The sequence below is a fragment of the Pangasianodon hypophthalmus genome, chromosome 23 (genome assembly GCF_027358585.1).
Source record: "Pangasianodon hypophthalmus isolate fPanHyp1 chromosome 23, fPanHyp1.pri, whole genome shotgun sequence".
NCBI lineage: Eukaryota > Metazoa > Chordata > Actinopteri > Siluriformes > Pangasiidae > Pangasianodon > Pangasianodon hypophthalmus.
The window spans coordinates 19,326,299-19,337,061 of NC_069732.1; positions in this window are offsets into that span (position 1 = coordinate 19,326,299).

Sequence of the window (10,763 nt, forward strand, 5' to 3'; positions counted from 1 at the left end):
GCAGCTTTTGATACCATTGATCATGCTATTCTCCTCAATAGACTGGAAAATGTAGTAGGCGTAAGGAAACTGTCTCTTTGTCTCTGTCTGTCAAGCTACATATGGTTCTCCTGAGATACCAGTGATCCTGACCCCTTCTACTTTCTGGACCTGCCTGATCCATCTTGATGCCCTACTTCTGGTTGGATTTCTCATCATCTATATAGTACTCGCTGCTACATAACTTTGCATAGCAAGCTGTCTAAAATAAAGCATGTTTGTGTCTAAGAAAAGAAAATATCCGTGCTAACACGGCTCTGTGTTTCCTTCCAGGGTTTGCTATGCAGATGGGGATTCACTAAGAAAAAAACTATTATGTGAGAGTGCTTACCACTTTACCATGTGATACCAAAAAGATTGAAGACCACATACTTTGAATGCACATGTAGAATAGAAAATAGGCAAGGTCTCTTGAAGTGAGCTGACACCCTCTGTCCATGCACTGTCCATGCAGACCAAACAGCCAAAGGGAATACAGAGAATACTCCTTCATCTTGTCCAGGCTAGCACTTTAAGCTGTAGTTAGCTTACTGTGGAGTCAAAAAGCAGCTGTTTCTGTTGTGTCTGGCCTTGATACCAAAGTGAGCATGAAGTTTACTCTGTAATTTTACTGGATGTAAATATGTGAATTAAGCATGCTATTACTTCTGTCCTTGTTATTGGATAACCACTCATCGCTGAGTCAGTTTGTTTGAAATTCAACCCTCGTAATTGTTTCTTTCTACTGCATCTCATAATGGCTGCTGCTCAGACAGTGCGTTTTCCTTGTCCTCACCCACTTAAGCTTCAATGGTAAGTACCTAATCAACACTTAAACTAATGTCTCCAAGAACATTAGTGTTGCTGTCACTTAACTTCTCTTTGCCTAACATTAGGAAGCTAGTTAGCTACAACAACACACTAGTTAGTTTATTAGCTAGTTGGATGTAGGATAGCTAGCTGGCTAATTAGTTAGGTTTCACACATTAGTTCACAGTTGCAGTTCAGGGAAGTAAAATATAGTGTCTGACACATAAAACCTATAAATGTTTGTTCATGCCACACAGCCACAGCCATTAATTGTTGTGAATAAAACTAATACTGCGTCCCATATAAGTGGCAGCTGGGAAGTGCATAGAGACTTCGACAAGGAGTTTGGACTTGCATGGAACGCAGCAAAGCACTAACGGTAATCAGTGAAGCTAATTTTTTTTAAAAATAGCATTTTTGTGTTAACTACAGTGTTTGGCAGAGGTAGAAAACATGAAGAGAAAGGATGAAAGACGTTCTGTGGTTTCTGACCAAAAAGAAGTCCAGCCTGGCTGTCACTGATAGTGACAGCAGTCAGTGTGAGGAGGGAGGGGAGGGAGAGAATGAGGGCAAGTTGGTGTGAGGGGAGGGTGAGAATGAGGGCAAGTCAGTATGAGGGGAGGGAGAGAATGAGGGTGAGTTGGTGTGAGGGGAGAGGGAGAATGAGGGCGAGTCGGAAAGAGCAATGAGCAGTGCAGTTCCTACCCATTTTCACCAGGTAAGCAAGATAGGGACAACAGGTGAAAATAACTGTATATTCTGTTTGTGACACTCAGGTTTACAATTTAAAACACTGATGATGGGTGAGATATGAGATAATTCTAATATCATTAATTCTTGTCCCCTATGGTGACGAGGTCTAATGGCTCTGTTATGCTGTGCAGTGCATTTTTAAGTCTACCGGAGCTCTCAATATATGGTTCAAGCTTTCAGGCTTTTGTTTAAAAATTTCCCCAATGAATAGTTGTCAAACATTTTGTGTGAAAATATGCATGGGTTTTTGTAACATGTATTTGTGTTTCAGCTGCAAACTTGGATGGCGCAGGTTCAGATGAAGACAGCCAGGGTGTTAGTGAAGGGGATCATGATCCATCATCTCCCGAACCAGAACCAAAATCACCAAGCAGTTCTTCTGGCCCAGTAGGACCTGATGGTATGCTGCTGTTTTCGTACTGCAATTGTAATGAATATAATCTAAATCATAGATTTTTGGATCAACAATTAGATAGTGACTGTTTACATGTCTTGATGACAGTGGCTTTTTGAAAGTGTAGGGGCATTCACCCTGGTATTATTTTCATTTGCTTCTCTCTAGACATTTCCCAGTGCACTGCAGTGAGTTCTTTCCAGCAATCAAAGAATTATTCTGCTCCCCTAGGACCTGATGGTATGCCTTTGTTTTCCCTTTTTTCTTCAAATGTTGTATTATATTTTATTTTGTGATTGTGATTGCGCCCTCTCTGTAAAGTGTGGCCCCCATTGTAGCACCTGCATTTTTAATTCAAGTCCTTGAAACAGCCTGAAAAAGACATCTTTTCAACTTTCACTTTGCAAGCAAATCTCACCCTTGTTGAGACGTCTGGCAAAGACGTCTTTTCAATGAGTTTTTCCTGGGTGAGTTATACAATACTTTGGACTGAAACTGCAGCACAGCAACAACAGTGGACAAGCCAGTAGCGACAGCAACAAGTTAGCCAAGTAACGTTATTTGTAGTAGTGATAACTCTTATGTTGACGATTACCTTCTCAAAACAGCAACTAGCATAGTTAATGTTATAGAATGAACCAAGTACTATGTCTGTATATTACTTAATCTAAAGCCAATACTGCTATAAACTCATGTAAAGTAGAGAAGATGGACTTTACACTGTTCACAGGAGTGAGTGGCCATGTTGATCTGAGGTCATCTTTTAAATGGGGAAGGGACTGGTAGTTGAGAAGACTACCCCAAGTAAAAGTGTTGAAATTTCGAGATGAATGGGGCATTTTCTGTGGCTTTTACTGGTTGGAAGCGAGAAATTACAAGTTGCAACCTCGCCCCGAATGCAGCATTACATCGTGCATACTTGGAGCAAATAGGTCAGCTGACACCTTACCACTGATTGTGCATGCAGAGAAGAGAAGAAATTTAGTTGAGGCCATCAGAAATCGACTGAAATTTTTTTCTTTGTGAATCGCGATACACTTGCTCGTTTAGTGGAATTTTTTTTTTAAATCAGTATCTAACATATATAGGCCTACATATTCGACAATAAAGGAAGGTCATAGAATATACTTTAACTACAGGAGACTGTTGTAAACACAGTAAATTTTCCCAAAACTCAGGGAAGTTTTTTGTTCAGCCAACATGATAGCACACCAAAAATAACTTTAATGAAGAGACTTCCACAAACAACAAATCACAAAGGGTATTTTCTGTACAAAACAAGGCACAGCTAAAGTAAATGTGTTAATAAACAATAAAAAGATTAAAAGTTTTGTCTGGATTTGGTGTCTGGACGGTGGCTTGTGGAGAAGATGCTGAACGTTCAATATCAAATCCACAGGCTAAGCTATTGTGAACAGTATACAAGAAATACAAAGAAATATACTATACTTATTTTTGTTTAATTAATATTATTTGCTTATGTAGTCATTTTGTCACAATTAAATTTAATAGTCTACTGGAATCTTAAGCAACTTTATTTTATTTTATTTCGGTCCTAATTATCTATCTATAGTAGATTTTAACGTACCCAACAAAGAGGATATAATGAACCTGCAAAATATGAACAAATGAATTGATGGAAAATTACAAGTAAGCGCTTCAAAACGTTCTTGACTTTACACATGCTGCACAAACAGCAGCAAGCTTACAGTTGTTCCTGTACTCTACAGCACATGACCAAAGGGCTAAGCTATATCTGTTAGCAGTTAAGCGTTTCAGCAAAGCTTGATTCATACCTGATCTTCTTCTCTAAGGATAAATTGACACTAATTCCAACTGAGCGCGACAGATCCACGTGTTCTTCGAAGATTATGTCCGTATCTTAGCCGAATTACAGAAATTAATTATATTCATTGATAGCACTATTCTGTATCGTTTACATAGACCAAGCATGGCCACAACAACGCGTTACTAGGCTTGTGGCTGTTTTTTTTCCCCCCAACTTAATTTTCGAGCCAGAAATTCCAGAATCCCCACAGTCGTTTTTACGAGGCAGGGTGATATACGATGCCATTATAGCCGCACAGGCATTGGGCTGTTGAAGTCACATGGCCACTCCAAGAGGTCTGAACAACCAGCAAACTAAGCTCTGTGTGTATAGGTGTTTTATTAATTTTGGACTGCAGACATTCTTACTTAAATCAGTTACATTAGAATGCAGTATAAATGCGTGATTGTTTTACAGTTTTCTTTTAGTTATTATAACAAATGAGAAATTAACCTATAAAATTTCGAACGTAAAATATATTTATAAAAGCGGTGGTTCTAGGGCACAAACGTAAAGAACGACACATAACACGGAACATAACAAATGAGAAGGTAACATTGTGTTTTTACTTTGCCTTACTAAAATACATCATAAGGAAAATATTGCAATAGTGTAATGAAATTACTTAAAGCAATTTAATATTTTGTATTAATGTTGACACCGAAATGAACGCAGTCTGCTACTACACTGTAAGATATACACGTATGTTATCAAGAAAAATATTAATTAATCACACACTTTAATCACTCACTAACCATATCACAATGATCTTACATGATGCAATGATGAAGGTTATTGAATTAAACATAAGGGAAAAAAGGAGAACGTGCTTTCCAAGTCAGTCATCAGTAATTTTGGAAGAGTTTTGCTGACATCCAGTGGTTTACCCTTTCTCCTGCGGCTCCCTTTTTCCGCTCAGACCTGTAGCGGCTCGTGCATGGGGACAGGTGAGGCAGAGCCTAAGCATATACATCACCTATTCAGCAAATGGTAATCTTCACAAATTTTATCAAAATTTAAAATCAAAACATTTTAAATTCCAGTGAAGTACTCTTTGAGTGACCAAAGATTAAAAATGTTGCTAGTTGACAGATATGAGACAATTTTTCATTGATTTTGTCGCCTTTCTAGATGTTGTGCCATCGGGGGCAGCGTGATCAGGGGCCCAAACTCGCTCGGTAGAGTTATTACTACTCCTAGTGGTCAAAATGGAAACTACAATAAATAACTGAGGCCCCTTGGAGCAGGACTCACTCTAAACCGGTACTCGCTCTATGAACATTTTATTTAGGTTATGAATGAGGAGGTCAGCAGACAGGATACTTATTATATTATAATTATATTACCTCTTCTGTGTTTGTCTGGCACAGCTGCTGTATACAACACAATTCAATTTCTTTTTTAAATCCATCTGAATGTAAGTTAATAATTCCAGTAATGTTTTAAATTAATTATACAAAATTAAAACGATCTTTTTACGCCATAAGATTTCAGTCCTTTCCGTGATTTGAAAGGATGTGATTAGAAGGTATTATCTACACTGTTATCTAGCTTCATAGCTAGGTTGTTAAGGTATCTTTGTTGTGCAATTATCAGCAACCATAACCCATCCTCGTTGCACTAATTGCTTATAACATTAGAATGTCTGATTTCTGTAAAGCCATGATCAAAAAAATTGCGCATCTGAAAGATGGACGAGCTAAATTTCTTACAAATGAGGCGAATTAAACAGTGAGGTGGCAGTGCTATCTCAGAGATGTTAGGTTTAATCAGCTAAATGAAGTGTATTGTTTGACTTTTTTTGTGGGCTATTCGGCTGTGCTGGGGCTGGCTTTCTGCTGTCTCGTTGAAAAAATTGGTGTGCATAGTTAGTTCTAGGTCACTCAACTATTGTCTTCTCTCAGCTCCTTGTTACGGGGTTACTCTAAGAATGCACTAGGTAGTAGCCTATAGCATAAGTCAAGTGTGCTTGTCTCTCTAATAAATTTTATTTGAGGTTATGTAGTTATTTAATGTCGTCCTGCCCCACCAAAATCCATGGTCACGAGCCTCTCGTGGCTGAGACAGATAGTGGCTGGTTTTGCAGATGCGGAAATGAGGCGTGTCTTACTTTGCATGATTGTCTCTCTATAATCAATTACATAACCATAAACACGTTCTTGATATTGTGCGTGCTCCCTCTGGTAATATATCGAAGTCACCAACGTTTCACACACCAAGGAGCCAGTTCTAGCCAATAAAACTAAGTTATATCCGGTGCCTTTGTGCACGCCGCGCAGAAGAAGGAACAGAGAGATAGGAAGAGAGAGTAGCACTAGCCTAAATGGGTACTGTGACTCTGAAAATGCTCTAATTGTGTCATGACTGCCATAAAACAATTAAGGTCGGAATGCAGTTAATAGTCGAGTCTCCTTCGTGAGACCTTTGAAGTCTGCGTCCATCTGCGACTTGTGTTCCTTCAGCACCTCATGCAGTCTTTTGTGTAGACTAAATATTACTACATTATTGTAGCGTAAATATTAGTTAATAGTATAAATATTACTTAATCTTACACTTAGTAAGGCTATATAGTGTTACATTAGTCAATCCACATTATATACGTCTATGGATTCTGCATGGCTGCTCAAAACAACGCGTATGTTTCTTGTTTTTCCAACTTCGTGTACTGGATACAAACAACATTAGTATGCGCACAGTTAATGATATTGAATCTAACAGTTGATAGCTGTTGGCGCTAATAATGACATCTCTCGTGTTGTGTCCTCTCTCCTTGTGGCCAATAAACATTTATAGCGGTAATTGTCTTTTATGGCAGTATACAGCTATAAATATCTGCCAAAACTACGGAGTAGGCCTGTATGCTCAATCAGAGGTTCAACAAAATGGCCGAGAACACAATTCCGCAGCATGTGTGAGAATCCAATATACAGTTCAAATACTCTCTCTCTCTCTCTCTCTCTCTCTCTCTCTCTGTGTGTGTGTGTGTGTAAGACAGCTGCGCTGCTCAGAGGGAAGAGTAAAAAGAAAATTGTGCAAGTACACACTTTGCTCCTTAATAATAATAATAATAATAATAATAATAATGTCAGAGGGAAGAGTAAAAAGAAAATTGTGCAAGTACACACTTTGCTTCTTTATAATAATAATAATAATAATAATAATAATAATAATAATAATAATAATAATAATAATAATAACAATAATAATAATAGTAATAATGTCTTCTCAGTATGTAGCTAAGATCTGTTTAAGAAATATTTTATTATTCAATAAATAAAGTACAAATTACATTTTAAATAAGTAAGCAACACAATATTCAGGGCAGTCAGGAGACCATGAGGTAATTATTTTTCTGACTAGAGTATTATTTAATATCTATCTATTTTATTTATTTATTTCTTATCCATTATGTTTACCTACAAAAATTCAGTTATTCATTACTTTTATAAAGCCTCAGATGTTAGCACTGATTAAAAAAAAATCTCCAGAAGTGTTTAAATTTAGGCAGTACAGAAACTGTACTTACTGGCTTCCCACCATCTCTCGAATTGTGATAATTCCTGTATAACATAACCATGAACATAAACCAGGTTTACACTTGAATACACTGAAGATGTAATCATCGGCAAATAAAAATAAATCAAATGTCTTTGCAGCTATAATCTAAATATACGTTAATATACTAAGATAGAATGAAAACGGTGCTTTCTTTTTTAATCGTCTGTTGTGCAGTCTTTGTTCAGTTTTTTTCACCTTCATCCTGCGATTTTGGAGCCAGATTTTAACCTGCCTCTCTGTGAGATTGAGGAGCCTCGGTACGTATTAAACACTTCGAGGATCTGGTCCTCAGTTCGAGGCTTTCTCCAGTTGGAGGATCTGGTATTTACTGTACGGGCAGCACGAAGCCCGCTGGACACAGGGTTGTCTGGGCAAAAGTAGAGGAAACATGAATAAGAGAAAAGGAGAGTTCTAAGGCTGGCCCCACCCTAACACAAGACCCTAACAACACACGTCTCAGTGACACTAATCAAATGGGCTTTCTTAAAGCTTATGAGATGTAGGTATTAAACTGTGACGGCCACCATGTACAAAATGCATACAAACTATACGCCAATTTATAACCACTCGCATTTACCATAGTGAGCGCTTGATCTTACTTGGATCGATTCCCCTCTTCGTTCTTGCCGCCTTTATCTGTCCGAATGGAAAGAGCGTCTGTATCCGTGCTACATGCACCACTTGTGAAGTGTTCTTGCCCCAGAACAGTACGGGAGCTAGAGAAAAAAACGCCGTAACTAGTTCCAAGCACCTCCAGTTGGGCGGGGTATTAGTGATGCACCATCGATAGTTCGGTTAGAGGCATAACCGAGTCCATCAGACACGACTGTGTGTAGTCTTCACGCTGCGCAGGCTGGGGCTCTCTGTGTGAGATTACACCGCTGGCTCCCCGGCTCCGAGATGTGGCCCCATCCTGTATTTCCGTATACTGCTGATCTGAAGGGAATATGCAGGGAGCGAGCCCACTGTGCTCGGCTGGTAAAGATGATAGTCTCTGTTGCTGAAGAAGCCCCGAGCCGGAGGAGAAATGGGATTCCTCGCTCTCCGGTACAATGAAAGAATAGTATCCTGCCAGATACTGATGTCGACATGGCGGGCGGGCACACGCGTTTATATTCACACAAACAACACTCACAAAGAAAGACACACACACCACCACCCTCGCAAAATAATAATCGGAATAAAAAAAAGGCAAGTTCACCCTTGCTGGAGGCAGGCTGCAAGTTGATTGGGTTACGTGCGCACGTGATCGTAGAGACAGGAACACAAATCAATAAATCAATCGTCCTCGCTGTGCAATTACTATGCAAATACTGTATATATTATATAAAATGTGTGTGTGTAGTCTTTTGAAAAAAAAATGCATTAGAAAAACATTTCTATATTTCTAATTTAGAAAACTAAAAGCAGATTTTATATTTTCCTCTTTTCAGTATATATTTGACCCTAACATGCAATTTCTCAGTCATAATCTTTATAAATAAAAAGTTCAGTCGAATGAAATAAGATTGAATTAGGTGAATTAATCATTCTAAATTAATGATGTATTCATAAATGTATTAATTAATTGGCCATTAAATTCTGTGTTCACTTTAAAACAATTGCCTAGTTTTGGACTAAAATTGCATTATTTATTCTATAAATTGCATTACAATACAAAACAATTCTATTTTTCCCACTGAAAGGAATGAATTTTGAAAAACGTAAGTGCAACAGACGTGAAACTTGGCAATTATGTATTATGTAATTAATATGGCCAAAAGTATGTGCACCACTGACCATCACTCCTGTATGTGGTTCTTCCCCAAACTGTTACCACAAAGTTGGAAGCACAAGTTGTATATAATGGTCATATGCTGTAGCTGGAACTAGAACTAAGAGGCCCAACCCTGTTCCAGCATGACAATGCCCCTGTGCACAAAGCGAGCTCCATGAAGACATGGTGTGTGAAAGTTGGAGTGGAAGAACTTGAGTGTCCTGCACAGAGCCCTGACCTCAACCCCACTGAACACCTTTGGGATGAACTGGAACACCGACTGAACCCCAGACCTCCTCGACATCCCAACATCAGTGCCTAAACCAGTACTACTGGTGAATTCAGTAATACAGTATGCTGTGTTCCATGCATATGCCATAAAGAAATGAAAGTACATGAACTTGCACTTCCTGACGAGGACAGAGTGAAGCTCTAATGTAATGGTTGGCCCTTGTATTTTGCTTCATTTTTAATATTTTGGTAAATAAACTGTCTATCATAAAATACAATTTTAACAGCAAAATGCATGAACATATCCGAATGTCCAAAGACTAATTTGGTAACAGTGTCCACAAATAAAATGTCTAAAAAAGAAATTCTGTGCACCCTAAAGTAAAGCCTAAAAGAAATTTTTGGTCAAATAGGTAACCCAGTCTTTATTTACTGAATACAAAGAAACATTTTACACTTTCTTTGTTTATTAGATAGTTGGTACCAATATTGAAGGGCTGACAAGAACAACTTGCTTTGCAACAATTGATTTTAATATTAATATTAATTTTCCTCATAGTTTCCCTCATACTGTTTTTTTCTCTGTGTGGCCTGAATAGAACTTGCTCTATCTCTTCCAAACAAACTGATACAGCAGTAAATTCTGCTGTAAATTTTTGATTCCGCTTGCGTCTGTCGTCTGTTATTTATAAATACTGTTTATCGGTTTCTCTTTATGCTATTTAATCTATTCACTATTTCATCTATTAAATTTACCTAATTGTTTGTTTGACTATCGACGTTTGTTTAACGCACGTCCTTCGTTAAGTTGTTGGTAATTCACTAAGACTGATCGTTATTAGGAAACGCACCAATGTACAGTAATCGTTTTTAATAATTTTTTTTATATTCGAACAATTAATATGTTCCTTTTTGACTGTATTCCTTACTGACACATGTCATTTATCTAATGGATATAGGCTATATCTTATTTTTAAAAAATACTTTTTAATTGTAAACAAATAATCAAAGGGAACTCTTCAGGAAACGAATGAATATATCACAATATAAGTCTAAAAATAAACGGATCTTCTCCCAATATATATTCCAGCACAACAATAACAGCAATAATAATAATAATAATAATAATAATAATAATAATAGTAATAATAATAATAATCGCTCGTGTAAAAATTATTAGTTGTGTTTTTTGTTTAACTAAAATGTGTGACTTTATTTCCTGTCTGCTGTCTAAGCCATAACTATAAACCGGCCTGCGTACACATTTTAGTTAAGCAGGTATTACAGTAAAAGCTTTCTGTGTAAGCGAATGTGTACCTGTTTTATCAGCCTTGTGTTTCCATTTAAACTACCAAATAAACGTGACTTTCAGACTAAAAATAACAGTCATTCAGATGTCTACTTTGCATTGAAAA